Source organism: Macaca mulatta, chromosome 3 (genome assembly GCF_049350105.2).
Source record: "Macaca mulatta isolate MMU2019108-1 chromosome 3, T2T-MMU8v2.0, whole genome shotgun sequence".
Taxonomy (NCBI): Eukaryota; Metazoa; Chordata; class Mammalia; order Primates; family Cercopithecidae; genus Macaca; species Macaca mulatta.
The window spans coordinates 28616455-28636615 of record NC_133408.1 but is presented as its reverse complement, the minus strand read 5'-3'; the positions used below and the strand labels follow the sequence as shown (position 1 = coordinate 28636615).

Below are 20161 nucleotides of genomic sequence, written 5' to 3'. Positions count from 1 at the left end.
CCCACCTGAATCTCATATTGTGGGAATTGTACTCCCACAATCCCACATGTTGTGGCAGGGACCTGGTGGGAGAAAATTGAATCATGGGGGCATTTTCTTATGGTAGTAAATAAGTCTCATGAAATCTGATGGTTTTATCAGGGATTTCTGCTTTTGTGTCTTCCTCATTTCTCTTTGCCTGCTGCCATCCATGTAAGATAGGACATGCTCCTCCTTGCCTCCTGCCATGATTGTGAGGCTTCCCCTGCCACGTGGAACTGTAAGTCCTATTAAATCTCTTTTTTTTGTAAATTGCCCAGTCTCCAGTGTGTCTATCAGCAATGTGATAACAGACTAATACAGGGACCACCATAATTCAGACTCTAGAATAGGAGATCCACCAGCTGCCTGCACTCTGTACCTGGAAAAGCCACAGGCATTCAGGCATTCAACTCCAATACATGAAAGCAGGCCTGGGGTTGAACCCTGCAAAGCCACAGGGGTGGAGCTGTTTAAAGCCTTGGGGGCCCACCCCTTGACCAGTGTACCTGGGATGTGGGACATGGAGTCAAAGGATAAAGCTGCCATTGCAAAATTGTAGCTGAGACAGTACAGGAGATCTCACTTATCCACCTCCATCTTGTTTCTAACCTTCAAGCAGTCCTTGTTCATTCCTAGGCATAGGCTGAACTAACTTTGGAGGAACTTAGTTTACAGTTTAAAGCAAGTAACAACTCTTTCCCAAAACAAACCTCTTTCTTGCCTGGGGACTAAACTACCTTTGTAAAACTAACAAATTAGCCGCCAGATTAGAAATTATAGTATAGGAGTTATTCAGCTGGAGGTGACAAGATTCTGACAGTCCCTAAACCGGTCCTAAGATCAGTGCTTGAGCTATTTTGCAGACCCTGTACTTGATGGATCAGCTGGCACCACCCGGATTAATCAACTGGCTCATCTGATCTTGTGACCCCCACCCAGGAACGATTCAGCACAAGAGGACAGCTTTGATTTCCTATGATTTCATCTCTGACCCAACCAACCAGCACTCCCAACTCACTGGCCTTCCTCCAGCCACCAAATTATTGTTAAAAACTCTAAACCATGAATGCTTTGGAAGGCTGGTTTGCGTAATAATAAAACTCTTGTCTCCTGCACAGCGGGCTCTGTGTGAATTACTCTTTCTCTATTGCAATTCCTCTGTCTTGATAAATCAGCTCTGTCTAGACAGAGGGCAAGGTGAACCCACCGGGCAGTTACAAGGAGATTATTTTGAGGCTTTAAGATTTAATGGCTGCTCTGTTGAGCTTTGAACTTGGATGCAGCTTATAGCCCCATATTTTGACCGATTTCTCCCTTTTGGAATGGGAATGTTTATCTAATGCCTATACACCCGTTGTATCTTGGAAGTAGGTAATTTTTTTTTTTTTAATTTTACAGAGTGATAAGTATAAGGGACTTGTTTTGTCTCAGATAAATCTTTGGACTGTGGAATTTTGAGTTAATGCTGAAATGAGTTAAGATTTTGGGGACTGTTGGGAAGGCATGACTGTATTTTGCAATGTGAGAAAGACATAAGATTTGGGAGGGTCCAGGGGTGGAATTACATAGTTCAGATATTGGTGCCCATCCAAATCTCATGTTGAATTGTAATCTGCTGTGCTGGTGGTAGGGCCTGATGGGAGATGTTTGGGTTATGGAGGCTGTATTATTCTGTTCTCACATTGATATAAAGAAATGAGACTGGGTAATTTATAAAGAGAAGAGATTTAATTGACTCATGGTTCTGAATGCTGTACAGAAAGCATAGTGACTTCTGCTGTGGGGGAGGCATCAGGAAGCTTCTCATCATGGCAGAAGGCAAGGGGAAGCAAAGCATCTTTCATGGCAGGAAGAGGAACAAGAAAGAGAGAGAGAGGGAAGAGGTGCCACACACTTTTAAACAACGATATGTGGTGAGAACTCATTCATTATCACAAGGACAGTACCAAGGGAATGGTGTTAAACCATTCGTGAGAAATATACCCCCATAGTCCAATCACCTCACACCAGACCACACTTCCAACATTGGGGATTACAGTTCAACATAAGATTTGAGTGGGAACATGAATCGTATCAGGGTTGGATCCCTCAGGGCTTGGTGCTGACTTCAAAGACAGTGAATGACAAAGGATAAATGCTTGATGAAGTGGATACCCTATTTTCCATGATGTGCTTTATTTCATATTGCATGCTTGTATCAAAACATTACAGGTACCCCATGAATATATACAGCTACTATTGTACTCACAAAAACTAAACATTGGAAAAAGAAGAAGGAAAAAAGGATAGTGATTTCTCATATAACAGTGTGTGGCACCTCCTGCCCACAACTTCCTCTCTCTTTCTCCTGCCTCCCCAGTGTGACATGCCTGCTCTTGCGTCACCTTCCAGCATGACTGTAATCTTCCTGGGGACTCCCAAGTAGCTGAACAAATGCCAGTGCCATTATTCCTGGAAAGCCTACCAAACTGTGAGCCAATTAAATCTTTTTTCTTTGTAAATTAACCAGTATCAGGTATTTATGCAATGCAAGAATAGCCTATTACAATAATTATTTTATAAAATCTTCTTTGTTGTAGGATCTATCAAATAGGCTAATAAAGACTGTAGGTACTTCTGGCCTGGTTGTCATAAATGTTAGCAATGTCATTATCAGTATATTCTTTGTTATCAAATCAACAGGCATATCTCAGTAGATATCAGAATAAAGATAAGAAACAGAAATGGGCTGAAGTGTTCCTCCCAGGAGAATATTACAATGTGTTGAAATAAACATAATGATATTCTGAAATAGGGGTCCCATTCCAGCTTCAGCTGCAGATGCTAACCTTTCTAGGGACATGTTCTAAACATTCCTACTCCAAACAAAGCAGAGAGATGTGAAAAGAATTTTTTTTTTTTTTTCAGATAGAAAAGACATACTATCATGTAGTCATTTGTGCTCACCAGCTCCAAATCAGACCTCTCTGACACTGGTAATGAGGGCTCAGATAAAGAGATAAATATGAAGAACTGAGTGATTCATGCTACACTACTGATGGTAGTAAAGCTTGTGGCAAAGAAGCAGTATCCAGAATTTGGGGAATATAAAATTTGGAAAAATAGAATCCATCAGTTCATCCTTTCAAGCCACACTGAATTCTTCTGTTTCTGAGTAACTGCTCTACCAAAGAAGATTTCAGAATTAAATATAATACTGCTGACATTCTAATTTTATTTATTTTATTTTATTTATTTTTTGATATGGAGTCTTGCCCTGTTGCCCAGGCTGGAGTGCAGTGGCACGGTCTCAGCTCACTTCAACCTCCACCTCCCAGGTTCAAGTGATTCTCCTGCCTCAGCCTCCTGAGTATCTGGGATTACACATGCCCGCCACCACGCCTGGCTAGTTTTTTGTATTTTTAGTAGCGATGGGGTTTCACCATGTTGGCCAGGCTGGTCTCGAACTCCTGACCTCGTAATCTGCTTGCCTCAGCCTCCCAAAGTGCTGGGATTATAGGTGTGAACCACTCACTGTGCCCGGCCAACATCCCAATTTTATTCTGCCTCAACACAAAGTAATTTGCTCCCATATGTTCTTTTCTGTACTATTATTCTCTTGCCAATGTGTAGGTTTTCACTACTGAAGTCACCTTTCTACTCTCCTACTCTTCCCTCCAACTAAAGAACTCCTCAGTTAGTTCAGGCTCATCTCCTAAAATTTCTTCTCCTGTCTTAATTTAAATTTGATAATAATCTAGTAATAAAGTGTTTCCTGTTAAGTTTTGGCTAAAGGCTGCTTTTCATTTTATTTTATAAGGAATTCAATATTGAAAGGCATTTCAGTTTTTTTACTTTAAAATGTCCCCATTACTTCAATAATTAAAACAAAACTATGCACAAACAGTATATCCTTTGAGATTCTTATGTCCAGCTTCATCCTAATTTGCCCTCACCTCACTTTACCTATCTGCTCACCAAAGTGTCTCAATTATTCATTATTTTGCATCCTAACTTATACACTCTGATATTACTCTTGTCATTGTTATAGATACATTCACCATTCAACAGAGTCACTGTATTAGTCAGTTTTCTCACTGTTGACAAAGACATACCCAAGACTGGGCAATTTACAAAAGAAAGAGGTTCAATTGGACTTACAGTTCCACATGGCTGGGAAAGTCTCACAATCATAGCAGAAGGCAAGGAGGAACAAGTCCCGTCTTAACATGGATGACATCAGACAAAGAGAGAGCTTGTGTAGGGGAATTCCTCTTTTTAAAACCACCAGATCTCTTGAGACTTACAGTCATGAGAACAGCATGGGAAAGATTTTGCCCTCATGATTTAGCTACCTCCAACTGAGTCCCTCCCACAACACATGAGAATTCAAGATGAAATTTGAGTGGGCCTCCAAAGACTGTTTCCTTCGTAGTTTCTCCTTAATAAATAAAATTTTATATTTTTGAAATACCAGTTTAAAAACTTTGAAGTCATCTTAGATTCTCCTGTTACTTTCACACTACACATGCAATTTCACAGCAAATGATGCTGGTTTTGCCTTCAATAATATATCTACAATACAGCCAGTACTTATCTTGTATATACTAGCTGAAATCACCATGATCTTACACTTAGATTATTGCATTAGGACCCTTACTGGGTTTTTTTTTTTTTGCTTCCACCTTACGGTTTAGTGTATCTCAAAAGAGGTATCAAAATACTTTCTTTAAAATAAATATCACATTATGTCACTTCTCTGATCAAGACCTACCAAGGACTTCCTATTCATTGAAAGGAAAATCTAAATTTTGTAAAATACCTACTGGCTTTTACATAATTTACATAAATACATACACACTTTATGATCTGGCCTCAAGGCTGTAATATGCAGAATATAAATTGTGTAGTACACAATGCAAAAGGAACCAGCAGACAGAACCTTTATAACCATGCACGGCAATCCTATATCTCATTATGTTCTTTTCCCTATTTTTTTTTAAAGTTCAGCCACACATACCCTCTTGATTCTCCTCAAAATCATCAGAACTTCCTCTTCAAGTGATTTACATTTTGTTCCTTCTGCTAAAAAATGAATGCTCTTATTTAAGTTAACTATATGACTTGCCCATTTAGTTCCTCATATCTTTGCTCAAATGCTACCTTATTACACAATCTTTTCTTGACCACTATGAATAAAATGACAACACTGACTGGCTCACTCAACCCCCTGAATCAATTCTGGAATTGCTTGCATTAGGATTCTCTTTTGTTCTGAAGTTTATGCCTAGAAAGCTGATGCCTGCAGGCTCTGTTTTCCTGATTCCTGGGCTAGCTGGGTTCAGTTGAGTTTGTTTCATGAGAGGGACCAATAGGATTTTTGGAGACCACAAAAACAAGAGAGGCCAAGTTAATCTTTTTCTCTGCCTTTATCATAGTGAGTCTTTCTAGCAGACATTGACTCCCCTGTGTGGCTATCTTAGTCCACTTTGTGTTGCTGTTAAGAAATACCTGATTGCAGAGAGCCAAGATGGCACCACTGCACTCCAGCCTGGGGGAAAGAGCGAGACTTAATTTCAAAAAGAAAAAAAAAAAAAACACACCTGAGGTGGCATAATTTATAGAGAAAAGAGGTTTATTTGGCTCATGGTTCAGTATGCTGTACAGGAAGCATGACACCAGCTTCTGCTTCTGGGGAGGCCCACAGGAAGCTTTCACTCATGGCAGAAAGCAAAGGGGAAAAGGAATCACATGTTGAGAGGAAGGAAGCAAAGATGTGGGTAAGAGGTGCCGGGCTCTTTTTAGCTGCCTCTAACAATCAGTTCTTGTGGGAACTAATAGAGCAAGGAGAACTCACTCATTCTCAGGCACAAAGCCATTCATAAGGGATCCACCTCTACAACACAAACACTATTCGCTAAGCTCCACCTCCAATATTAGGAATCAAATTTCAACATAAGATTCGGAAGAAACAAATATCCAAATGATATTAGTGGTTTTTAGCCAGACCCAACCATGGGTTTATTTTTCACTGGGTGTAAAGTCTTAATAATGACCCGAAATAATAACCTGGAGCCTATGAATGTTATCTTTTAAAGCAGAAGAGACTCTGCATGTATGATCAAGTTAAGAATCATAACTGGCAGAGAGCTTAGGTGACTTTTGTCCTAGTTATGCGGAAAACAGAACTTGTAAGCAATAAACTTATATATTTAGTTTAGACGATTTCTAAGCAAAACGTTGAAGTTGCAGCCTGGCTTCTTTTTGCTGCTTATAGTAAAATGTTAAAGGAAAAAGATACATTGAAGAAAGAACTGTTAAACAAAAATAAACCAGAAGTTGATGACTTGAGAAATTCTTTTATTTATTTCTTTACTTTTTGAAACAGAGTCTCACTCTGTTGCCCAAGCTGGAGTTCAGTAGTGCTATCTCAGCTCACTGCAAACCTCCACCTCCCTCCTGCCTCAGCCTCCTGAATAGCTGGGATTACAGGAACATGCCACCATACCTAGCTGATTTTTCTGTCTTTTTAGTAGAGACAGGGTTTCATCACATTGGCCAGGCTGGTTTCAAAGCCCTAACCTCAGGCTACCTGCTGTCTAGGACTCCCAAAATGTTGGGATTACAGGCATAAGCTACCATCCTTGGTCAACAAATTCGAATGCTATTCAACTTTCAAAAGATGCTAAAATTAGGAGATTCACTATCCGAAAAGCATGCTTGAAAGGAAAATTCAAGGACGTGACCAAACAACTTTTGAATAGTGCTGCACAGTATTAAAAGATCACCATATACATTCACACAGAGGGCTCTTTAGAGACATTAAGAATATGATTGGTGAGTCCTTTCAACTATCTTAGGAGAAACCAGAAATAAAGATGGTATTATCCAAGAAATATCTTGGGAGGACACTCCTGTTTAATGGAATAAATCCACATGAATTACACAGGAGATCCACAAGTTACTTGAGATGTTATGTTGGCAGAGACACTGCCAGTTAGTCCTGAAAAAAATAAAGAAAGGAAAAAAAAAAGAAAGAAAGAAAGGCAGGCTGTCAGACTCCCAAATTTCCATAAGCAGGAAAGAGGGATAAAACTTCTCAGCAGTAAACATGTGCACCTTTCAAGGGAAAAGGAGGATAATTCATGAGCAGAGTCTCCAGACCAGAGGGTGGATCCTGGAACCAGAGAATGCAGCTGTGGGTCGAGAATGGAGCCAAAATTCACAGAGGTTTGCTGCCAGGTCTTGAAACCTAATAGACTCTACTAAGGAACAGTAGGATTTCAAAATTACTTAGGACTGGAGTCTCCTTTCTTCTTTTAGTTTTCTGTCATTTATAATGGGAATGTCTACAATTATTGTCTTATGCCTGTTTCTCCATTGTATTTTAGGGGCACATTATTTGCTTTCTCATTTCCCAAGTCTACAAATGGGTAAAGGATTTTGCTCTAGGAGAGATGACTTAGATAATGAGAGTTAGGACTATTGAGGTAATAACATTTACATAAGATTTTGGACCTCAATGATAATGTAATAGGTTAAGATATTTGGTGATTTGGGGATGGGGTGAATACATTGTGAATGTGAAATAAACAGTAATATTTGGACACTAAAGGGAAGACTATTGTAGAATGAAAAATGGCTACTCAAAATAATTCAGGTCTTAATTCCTGGGACCTGTAAATGTCAACAATATGGCAGGACTTTGCACATGAAACTAAGGTAATAATCTTGAGACAAAGAGATCATTTGCAATTATTTGGATGGGCCCTAAATCACAAGTGTCCTTGTAGGAGAGAGGCTGAGTGGATATTTTTCCACAGAAGAGGGAAGCAATGTCACAACTGAAGCAAGATGCTAGCTGAGGTTTTGAAGATGGAGGAAGGGATTGCCAGTCAAAAATGTAGCTCTAGAAACTGGAAGAGGCAAGAATATAAACTTTCTCTTACAACCCCTGGAAGGAGTATGGCACTGCCATACCTTGATTTAGATCTAATGAAACTGATTTGAGACTTATTACTCCAGAATCGTAAAATAATAAATGTTTGTTGAATTAAGCCAATAAGTTTTCCTTAATTTATTACAGCCAAACGTGTGAACAAATACATTGAGTAAACTTGACCCTTCTGCTGTGATAATTCCCCCTGCTCCTTTTGTCTCTATGGCCTTGCTGCTATAAAAACTCTTGGTGGCATCTCAGTCTTCTATTTAGGCTCTCATCCCTTCCCCTAGTTGTGTTATCAATTCCCTACATTAAATTCCCTCTTTTAAAAAATAATTAGATTTTTTTCTTCTAGTTTATATCCTGCATGATATACTTCTTCCCTTACTTTATTATTTTCTATAGCACTTATTTATTCGATATGTCACGAAGTGGAATGAGCTACCTAAATGAATATCGAAATGACTTGGAATGGTCATTAGAGTAAGAGTAAGTCAGAAGATCCTAAAGTGGTCACGTCCTTTGAGACCACAGACAGGGGTCCAGTATCAGATAGAAGTAGAAAGGAAATAGATTGTCTGAGAGCATGCATCATTTGTGAGATAATTTAAATACACGTGGTAAAATAATAAAGTCTTGACATGATAGGGGAGGAAAGGAGAGTACCTAATCTCAGTCGATGACTCCTTCTCCCTAGTACAAAGGAATAGTTTAATGGGCACCTAGAATGTGGTGGAGGGGAACCAGGATAAAAATAGTATAGTCAAAATAAGTAGACTTCATTTAAGGCTGTTATTTGAAGTTCTCTGAAATAGTTGTCAGTGTTGACTTACAATACAAAGAGAGCTTAGCAAGCACTCTGGATAACATTGGCAAGTAGGAAGACAATGAAAATCTCAGTTTGAAAAAGTTTTAGGATGTTTTTAAAAATATCTTTTTCAAAGACATAAATTCTATGAATGTTGAAAGTTAGAAGCTAATATCTAAGGATGATTTTATTCCAAGCTAAATTATTGTTTCATTTATATCATCTCAATGATTTCATTATGCGTTAAGAAGTAAATATTGTTATTATTCCCATATTGCAGTGTGAAAATTGAGGTAAGAGAGTGAGCTAACTTGTCCAGAATGACAGGTTGTAAGTGGAGTGGACTTACCAGTGCAGTCAGATATTTTACATTTTCTTTTTTTCCTTAGAGATAACCTTCACAACCACACTAATGTATTGTCCCCTCACTTGTCCCTTCTATCTATATCCATATAAAGGTTCATAACATCTTGAGGACCTTCATAGGAATTTAATAAATGTTTGTTATTTATGAATGTTTTAGTTCCTTTGATGAAGAGACCACATAAATACATGAAAGTTATTAACAACAAAATATTGATGTAAGCATTATAATACCATCAGAGCCACTCACAAGGAACAAACATAATTATGAGAATTATTTGATATTCCTTCAGAGGTCTAGTGATTCCTTATGCTTATTTATTATGTTTATTTTACCATAATGTGATTTAAAATGCAACAATAGTGCTGCTATAATGTCTCTGTTCAGTCACTCTTCTAGAAACTCTCCTTGCACTTCTCATCTATTTTATTTGCCAAGCAGTAAGCAGTTTATGTAATGCATGGAGGCACCTGACCTGCAAAACGATTAACATTTACTCTTTGGATGACCAATTCAGGTACAGTAATTAGAAAAGTAACAAGGTCAAAAGGAAATCCATTTATTGTTTCCTTATTTGCACTTTGTAAAATGCTTCAAATGATATATATTACTTGAAGCATATACATAATCACACTAAAATTTATTTTTATAAGCAATGTCTGCACAAGAACATGTATTAAATAAAATAATAAGTGTTCTTAATTCTGCAAAAGGAGAGGCCACAGTTAGTGAATAACTTTCTATTACCCAATATCTTCCCAGTCAAGTAGCTCAATTTTAAACAAAAACTTCCATAATTTTAGATGCCTTCAGAAGACGATTGTATTTTATGTCGCAGAACATACATAAAGACTAGTTAGAATACATATGTAGAGTATTTATGAAACAACTATTTCTCTTTCAATATTTGTTATAAAAGTTAAGCTTCTCATGAATCCATTTTGTATCCAAAACAACTGAAATACCTTAGGGCTAGCAGGAATCCTGAAATAAAGTTTGTTACAACAAACAACTATTGGGACCATTAACAACGACAAAGTTAATGACAAAATGCACTAAAGTTCTGAGGCTTAATTTAGTTTAAATTTATAATACATTAATTTAAATATACAAGGTGCTTCTTGACGTATGATGGAATTACATCTTGATTAATCTATTATAAGTTGAAAATGTTGTAAGTTGAAAATGTACTTAATGTACCTAACCCACTGAACACCAAAGTGTAGCCTAGCTTGTCATAATTGTACTCAGAATGCTTACATTAGCCTACAGCTGGCAAAATCGCCTGGTAACACAGTACACGGTAGAATATTATCGTGAGGCTGACTAGAGCTTTGGCTCACCACCACTGCCCAGCATTAGTAGAATATCAGATCACTTTATACTGAAGACTTATCACTTTTGCAACCATTATGAAGTTGAAAATTTTTGAGTCAAAGCATTGTAAGTTGAGGACAAAGTATAGGTGACAAAACAATATGATATTTTAAATAACTTCAATGCTAGAAACAATAGCGTTAATATCCTATGCAGCTTTAATGTTAGAAGATTTTCTTGCCTCAATATAGGTGTCATGTGAAAATGTGTTTGTCTAAAACAACTTAGTCGAATATGGAATACTTTTACAATAAATTTTAATACATACATTAAAAAAGAGTAAAAGTTAAATATTATGTGTAATGGTTAATTTTATATCAATTTCCTAGATTATTTTACCCAGTTATTTAATCAAACAATAATTTGTGAAAGTATTTTATAGGTGCGGTTAACATATACAATCTGTTGACTTTAAGTAAATGAGATTACTCTTGATCATATGAGTGGGACTCATTCAATCATTACAGGATACTACAAGAAAAATTGAGCTTTCCCTGAGAAGAAAAAATATACTGCTTTAACACTGTATCATCAACTACTGCCTGAGTTGATGGAATGCTGGCTTGCTCAGCAACCCAATTTGTCAGCCCCGACAATTGTGTGAGCCAATTTCTTAAAATAAATTTCTTTATATCAATCTATATCCATATTCAAATATAAATCTATACATTTATTTCTAATTGTTTCTGTGGAGCCCCATAACTGATACTGATTTTGGTACCAGGAAGTGGGGTGCTGCTAAAACAGATACCTAATATTATGCAAATGATCTTGGAATTCACTAATGGGTAAAGGCTGGAGGAGTTTTTAGAAGTATGATTAAGAAGCCTAGGTTGCCTCAAAGAGGCTGATAGAAATTCAAATAAGGTGATTCTAGTAAGGACTTAAAAAAAGAAGTGAATAAAGTTGTAGAGAAAGCTTCTATCATCTTCAAGAATACATATATCATCATGGACAGAATATTGGTAGAAAAATAAATGTTAATGGTGTTTCTGGTGAAGTCTCACATAGAAATGAAGAGAATATTAATAAACACTTGAAGAAAGTGATCCTTGTTAATGAGTAGTGGAAAAATTGACTAGATTGTGTTCCAATATTGGATGTAAGAAATGAGTTTTTATGTTTAGTGGAGGTGATTTCCATGCAAATTATAGAAGGTGTGTCTTAGATTCTGCTTGCTTCTTATATTAAAATGTGAGGTGAAAGAAATAAACTAAGAAGAAAATGCTAAGCAAAAAGTAACCAGAACGTGATCATTTGAAAAATTCTCAGCCTGTATTGCAAAAGGTGTTACAGTGTGCTCTTGAGGAAACACCTACAGATGGTGGAGAAACTTCTACTGGGGAGATTAGGTGTGTGACTTATGTGCAGTGGTTCAGATGTGCTATGTTTGCCCTCAGCAAAACTCATATTGAGATTTGATTTTTAATGTGGTGGTATTTAGAGGTGAAGCCTATTGGGAGGCATTTGGGTTATTGGGGCAGATCCCTAATGAATGCCTTGCTTCTGTTTTTGCAGTAATTAGTTCTCACTCTCATGAGACTAGATTAGTTTTCACAGGCATGGATTTGTTCTCACAAGAGTAAGTTATTATAAAGCCAGGACGTCCTTTAGGTTTTCCTTTGTTAAGTGTTCACTTCCCCTTTGACCTCTTTCATGTGGTGACGCAGTACAGAAACTCTTGGCAGAAGCCAGGTACATGACCTTCAATAGTTTAGCCTGAAGAACTGTGAGCTAAATAAACCTCTTTTCTTTATAAATCACCCAGTGACAGGTATTCTTTTATAGCAACACAACACAAACTAGGACACTCGTGTATTCAATAAACAATCTCATCAGAAGCTAGGAGTATAGTTGAGGTCATCCAGGAAGGATCTATGGAGAATCTTTGTGTCTGATAACATGGATCCCCTTGACACATAGAGATGGCCTGCAGGGTTTTAAGAATGTTATACCAATTAAAAAACTGCAAAATTGGACTAAAGAAGACAGATATTGAATAAAATGAAAGAAAGACTCTCAGACTCTAAGGGTTCTACTGGTAGAAAATGGACTGACAGGGCTGCTTGGTTTTGAACGTATGTTCCCATTTTAGGGGATGTTGGGGTGGGGTGAAGGTATTTTGCACAAGGGACAGAGATGAATTTTGGAAAAAGCATATTGTACTGGAATGCATAGTGTCCCCCAAATTTAATATGGTCCCCCAAAGTTTATGTCTACCCAAAGCCTCAGAATGTGACCTTATTTAAAAATCAGGTCACTACAGATACAATTGGTTAAGATGAGGCTATACTGGATTAGAGCAGGCCCTGAATCTACTCAGGCAATCTTATAAGGAAGGGGAGCTTAGGAAACACACAGATGCACAGAGGAAGGCCATGTGAATGTGGAGGCAGAGACTGGAATTATCTACAAGTCAAGGAATTCCAAAGATTGCTGAAAATCACTAGAAGTTAGAAGAGAGGCATGGAACTGATTATCCCTCAGAGTTTCCAGAAGAAACTACCTCTACTGATACCTTGATTTCATAGTTTTGACTTCCTGAACTATGAGAGAGAAAAATCTGTGTTGTTTTAAGTCACCCAGTTGGTGATATTTTATTACAGCAGCCTTAAGAAACTAATAGATCATGATAAAATTATTTGAAATTAGAGCCCATAATCAGTACATTCATCATAAGATGCTTTCTTAGGTAAAAGGAAAATGAAAATAAATGTCTTGTATTTTCTAAATCTTGTGCCTGACAAAGATTAAAAAGCATGAATAACAAAAATTAAGATTGTTAGTATTTTCACATTCAGTGAAAACAAATATATTAAAATAATAAAATAGTGGTAAATGATCATGTCAATTTATTACATTTTGATAAAAACACCTGTTTACTTTGAATAGAAGTAAGTCAACACGATGTCTTTAAACATTTCCACCTAAGCTGCTTTTTACCTATAATCAATCTTTTAAAATGTAAATATGTTTTGATTTTAGATCTTATCAGTTTGCTTGAGGCGCAGATGTCAAAATGAGATATTTTTTAAATGAATGATCATGAGGAATTTTAGCTGTATTTTTCAAAAAGTATAATTTGAGTCTAGCGATAACCTTAATTAGAATAGCTATTATACTAGTGATAGAAATAATTACTGATAGCAGAATGTAATATATTCAATAGGATATAAGGTCCTCTTAGTGTTTTGATAGCTAAAGAAGCATTGAGGCCACATTTTCTATTAAAATAAATGCAACTTATTAAATATATGATTCAAAACATTTTGCATTTTCTCTTGGTAAGAAAAAGAGGCACATTTCATTATCAAACGTTCTTTTTATCTTTTCCAATTACCCTGCAGCATTAAGAAAACACATTTTCCCACATTTAATTAACGTTACACATGATCAGCTTTAACTGGTAAGCACAAATAAACCTTTGTAACTTCTATGCTATTCAGTTCATCTACAAATATCCAGTCTCTAAAGTATCTTGTTGCTGATAATAGGCTGTTAAAATCAATTACTGCAATCTGTGAGGTGAACTAGACTAATTTTTTCTTAATATATATATGTACTAAATTCAACATGTAATAATTCCACCCAGCGTAACAACATTTTACATTTTTTATGCATCACTTTCTAAAATAGAAGAGGCACACTTTGACCTTAAAATTTAATTCTATGTTGTGGAATTTTTAAAATATAAATTGCAGAGCTTACTCTCATATTCACTGTTAATACTAACTTATTAACCATTTACTACACCCCACACTCTGTTTTGTGCACATAATTTAAGTAATATAAATCCACACTCAAAAAAACCAGTATAAAAGATAGTCATGCCTGTTACATTACAAATGAGATAAATATATGTATGACATAACGTTTTGGAAGCTGTTAAGAGTTAGAAATGTACCAGATGAGTTAGAAATAATTACATAGAAGAGGGATTGAATTAAAATATTTCACGTCAAAAGAATGGATTCCAGACAATGACTACGGCCTTAACATAAACAAGAGATGAGGACAGCTTGGACCAGTGTAGGTGAGAAAAACAGGTTTGATTCTGGATATACTCTGAAGGTTGAACTGACAGGAAATGCTGGTAGAACACACGTGGATTTCTGTAAGAATGTTTTTTATTTTTTTGCTTTAAAATATTTTGACCTCTACCGAAAGTGGTCATGCCTTGGAAGAGATGGGAATGGGGAAATCTCTGTGTACATATTCAATTTTGAATTCTTATTCGGCATCCAGGTTGAGACAAAGAACAGACAGCACATTCATGCGTCTGAATTCAAGAAAGACTTAAATATAGGAATCATCAGCTCTTTTTGTTTGTTTGTTTTTGTGACGGAGTCTCCCTCTGTCACCCAGGCTGGAGTGCAGTGGCATGACCTCGGCTCACTGCAAGCTCCGCCTCCCAGGTTCAAGCAATTCTTCTGCCTCGGCCTCCTGAGTAGCTGGGATTACAGGCATGCACCTCCAAGCCTGGCTAATTTTAGTATTTTTAGTAAAGATGGGGTTTTGCCATTTTGGCCAGGCTGGTCTTGAACTCCTGACCTCAGGTGATCCGCCTGCCTTGGCATCCCAAAGTACTAGGGTTACAGGTGTGAGCCACCGTGCCCAGGCCATCAGTTTTTAAGTAATATTTAAAGCCATGGAAGTAAAGGAGATCACCAAAAAATGATTCTGGATCATGATTTTGCAATGTTGGCAATATCGCTATGGAAGGGTGGATAATTCTTGGTTTTAGAAGACTGTCTTTTGCATCGTGTGATGTTGAGCAGCATCCCAGGCCTCTACCCACGATGCTAGCAGTGGTAACCCAAAATGTCACCAGACATTGCCAAATGTCCCATGGGAGCACAGTCATCTCCAGTTGAGACCACTGACTGCTCTAGAATATAAAAAAGAAGCTCCAGGACTAACTTTTAGGATTCTCCAACGTTTAGAAGTTAAGGAAAACAGCTGGGCTTGGTGTCTCAGGCCTGTAATCCTAGCAGTTTGGGAGGCTGAGGCAGGTGGTCACCCTAGGTCAGGAGTTCAAGACCAGCCTGGCCAAAATGGCAAAATCCCATCTCTACTAAAATACAAAAAATTAGCCAGGCATGGTAGCGGGTGCCTGTAGCCCCAGCTACTTGGGAGGCTGAGGCAGGAGAATCACTTGAACCCAGGAGGTGGAGGTTGCAGTGAGCTGAGGGATTGCGCCATTGAACTCCAGCCTGGGTGACGGAGTGAGACTCTGTCAAAAAAACAAAAAAACAACAAAAAAAACAGACCAGGTGCGGTGGCTCACGCCTGTAATCCCAGCGCTTTGGGGGGCGGAGGCGGGCGGAGCACGAGGTCAGGAGATTGCGACCATCCTGGCTAACATGATGAAACCCAGTCTCTACTAAAAATACAAAAAATTAGCCGGGCGTAGTGTCGGCGCCTGTAGTCCCAGCTACTCGGGAGGCTGAGGCAGGAGAATGGCGGGAACCCGGGAGGCGGAGCTTGCAGTGAGCTGAGATCCAGCCACTGCACTCCAGCCTGGGCGACAGAGCAAGACTCCGATTCAAAAAAAAAAAAAAAGAAAAAGAAAAAGAAAAAAAAAGAAAAAGAAAAAAAAAGAAAAAGAAAAACGTTAAGGAGAACTGAAGAAACTAGCACTACCTCTGCAGGGAGGTCAGAAAGGGAAACAAAGAATCAAACAAGCATAGGGCTCTGAAAGCAAAAAGAAGAATTTGTTACCAGAAAAAAGGAGAAATAATCTGTGCCAAAAGTCATGGTTTGGTTAAATAATAGCTGAGATAAGACTTGACCATTGTTTTACTAACATCAAGATGACAGGAAACCTTATCAAGAAACACTTTTGGTGGAGTAGTGTGGGGACCTGTATATTTACACTATGCTAAATTATACCCCACAGATTACATGGAGATTGCAGAATAAACAGTTCAAATTGCAATTTGGATAGCTGATTGTCCCCTCTTGAACCAGCAATTAGTCTTAGAATCTTTTAACATGAAATAAGCAGATAGCATATTCCTTATGATTTGATGAAATGTAAAGTATACAGTGTTAGGTGTAAAGTATTATATAATATTCTATCTATAATGTTGAACTCAAATATGATAAGGCCTCTACAGGTAACCTGCAATTTACAAATAATGCAATTAAAGGGATAAGTCAAATGACACTACAACCAAACAATGAGAAAAATTTATAAAATGTGACATTCTACAACATCTGACATCAGCAACAATTTCATGACATGAGTATAAAAGACAGAGGAAGATGCAAGAATGAAACAGTCTTACAAAACATTAAAATGCAATTTGTAGACCTTGTGAAACTCTGACTGTTTAACAAATCAAATGTAAAGAAGAAAGAGATAACTGGAAAGATTTGAGTATAGACTGACTATTAGATGACATAGAGTTAATGCTGTTGCCTGACAAAAGAGTATGGTTGTATTATGGAATGAAGTATTGAGAATATAGAACAGCCTGACTCTACTTTTTGATGTTCAATTGCTCATATCTTACAAACCGCACTGCTCCCTTCTCTTCTTAGGCCTCACTATTAAGCAGCTTGACAAGAAAGTCTGAGTATTCCTCTTTCAGCTGGTAGAAGATTCAAAACACTCAAGCCTCTTGAATATTCCTGAGGACCCTCACCTCACCCCCAATTCTTAAACACAATGACATTCCCAAGCTAGTCTCTTTTTCTTACTCTTTCAAACCATTTTTCAGACCAGCTTGGAAAGTGTGCCTTGTCCACAGAATGCTTTATCCTGTTAGTAATAAACATTTTCATACTGTCTTGGGGGTGTTTTGGGGGTGTGTGTGTGTGTGTGTGTGGATGTGTCTGTACCATTATCATTAGAGACATCTGGATCAAATTTTGGGTGGAAATCTGTCCTTCTCAGAGTGTCAAAAACAAGATGTAACGCTATAATGTTTGAAATTTATTGTAGTGTATTTTAAAAGAATAAAAGAAGAGAGAGAGAGGAATAAAGGAGAAAGGGGAAGGAAGGAAGGAAGGAAGGAAGGAAGGAAGGAAGGAAGGAAGGAAGGAAGGAAGGAAGGAAGGAAGGAAGGAGGGAGGGAGGGAGGGAGGGAGGGAGGGAGGGAGGGAGGGAAGGAAGCGAGGAAGGGAGGGAGGAGATAAAAGAAAAGGTAATAAAAATAAAGGAATAAATTATAAGTGTGGCAACTACTGTGCTCAAATTTCTTAATTCTCCTCTTTCTGACTGTTACCCCAAGGCTGCAGAGGAAGTTTAAGTATTATTAAAATGCTGGTGGAGAGGAGTATCAACTACTGCTCTTCTTCAGTTTCTTGACAGACTTTTACTGTTACAGCATTTCCTACTTTTCCATTTCTGTTCTCACTACACGTACTGGGCAAGCCCAAGCATACACTGCTATGTCCTTGTTACCTTTGAAGTTAGAACACTATACGTTCTAAAAAAAAAAAAAAAAAAAAAAAAAATCACAGATGTATTCCAATGCCTAAGTCCTGTAAGTATACCCCTGGCGTAACTGCTATCCTGAGTCATGACCATTCCCGCAGAGTATAATCAAGTTCTACCCTCTAACTTTAAATCCACATACTCTTCTCGTCTCTAACTCTGGTTTCTCAGGTGGCTGTGAAGCACTTTGAAAGAGTTCCCTTCCTGCATTTCCATTCAAGGGGATAGAATCATCCTCCTTTACACTGGAATGCTCACGTTTGCCCACGGGTCTGTGTGTCACTGCCACAGTCACAGAAGATTAAGAGTCATTCATCACTTTCTCAGTTCGTTGTTTCCCCTTTCACTGGGCTTTTCCACAGGCTCAAAAAGATCTGTAAGTGCTTTCCCAGCCTTGTAGAATGCTGAGTCTTGTTTTGTGCTTTATGGTACCACTTTGCAATTTGAGTTTGCCAAATGTTGGTTATTGCCTTTCCCAATTCTCAAACCATTACAAAAATGTCTTTCCATTTGGTCCTAGGTTGCAACACAATAAGAATGACCACTGATATGGTTTGGCTGTGTCCCTACCCAAGTCTCACCTTGAATTGTAATAATCCCCGTGTGTCAAGGGTGGGGCCAGGTGGATATAATTGATCATGGGGTTGGTTCCCCCATACTGTTCTAGTGGCAGTGAATACATCTCACGAGATCTGATGGTCTTGCCTGCCACCAAGTAAGACATGACTGTGCTTCTCCTTTGCCTTCCACCATAACTGTGAGGCCTCCCCAGCCATTTGAAACTCTGAGTCCATCGAATCTCTTTCCTTTATAAATTACCCAGTCTCAGGTATGTCTTTATTAGCAGCGTGAGAACAGACTAATACAACCACAAATTAAAAATACATCAGAAGACCGGCCTCATGACTCACCCATGTAACCCCAACACTTTGGGAGGCCAAGGCAAGTGGATCACATGAGATCAGAAGTTCAAGACCACCCTGGCCAACACGGTGAAACCCTGCCTCTACTGAAAATACTAAAATTAGCCAGGTCTCGTGGCACGTGCCTGTAATCCCAGCTAGTTTGGAGGCTGAGGCATGAGAATCGCTTGAACTGGGGAGACGGAGGCTGCAGTGAGCCAAGATTGTGCCACCGCACTCCAGCCTGGGTGACAGAGCAAGGCTCTGTCTCAGACAAAAAAAGGAAACAAAATACAGCTGATCTGATTTCAAATCTATTCTATCGCATGGACTTCTAGGCAATCACATTCTGCAACTACAGTAAAATCCTAGATGTTCACCAAACTTGACATTATTCATGTAAATTAACCAGTAAATAAACTTAACTGTATGTCTAATAGGATAATATTTTATTTTTTTACTCATACATATATTAATTCATTGATATTATGTAAGAAAATAATTATATATCATTCACTATTTAGGTATCATCAAAAAGTTTTGAAGCTATAAAATAAAATACAACACTTCTTTCTTCCTTCAAAGAGATCACAACTGACAGTGAAAATAGATAATTTTGGATAACTATGAAAATAGACATATCCATATGGCTTTGTGAGAATGCTGAATATTTGTAACTAACCCAGCAGAGAGGAGTTAAATGGATCTTGACCTTGTCTTGAAAGGACTTTGGCCAGTTAGTCTAAATCTGCTCCTGGCTCTCCGGATCATGCATGGTAGGAAAAATTCCACAGGAGAGGACCACAAGGGAATGTGCTCTCAGTTGAGGACCAAGTGCTGTCAAAGCAAGCAGGTAACAGAAAATTATGGTAAAAAGGAGAAAGTAGTTAAGTTTATTTCCAATGGTACAAGGGTTCCATAAAGCAGAGGAAAGGACTGAAGGGGAATCCATTTTAGGAGCTTCCAGGAAATGGAAGTTTTTGTGCTCTAAGAAGATAAGAAAATAAGAGGGCATAAAATTTAGACAAGATTGGGAAGAATGGCTTTCAAAGGAATGAAAGGATGAGAGTAATGTTTAGAAATGACTGAATTCAAATATTTTATTTCTGGCAGAAATACTATGGGGACAGAATGAACAAGGGTTGTTCTCAAATAATACTTGGCCTATGAAGCTTGTACAATGGGTGACAGTAGCCATGTCCTTAAATACAGATGCCCTATTCTCATGAAAGCAATTTAGGAACAAATTAGACAGAACTCTTTCTGTGCAAAGAATGTTTCATGGTGTTCAGAAGAGGAGAGAGAGTATGTCTCCAAGTGGCAG

General features: G+C 37.9%; 1 long non-coding RNA gene across 2 annotated transcripts in view; it reads right to left on the bottom strand.

Annotated features, from left to right (window-relative positions):
- LOC144340050 (uncharacterized) overlaps nucleotides 1-4272 on the bottom strand; it is a 32111-nt gene extending 27839 nt beyond the window's left edge. For both annotated transcript variants that reach the window (XR_013415779.1, XR_013415780.1), the window contains exon 1: nucleotides 4162-4272. This is a non-coding gene — a long non-coding RNA (uncharacterized LOC144340050). The remainder of the gene's footprint in view (nucleotides 1-4161) is intronic.
- Nucleotides 4273-20161: the final 15889 nt, after the last annotated feature.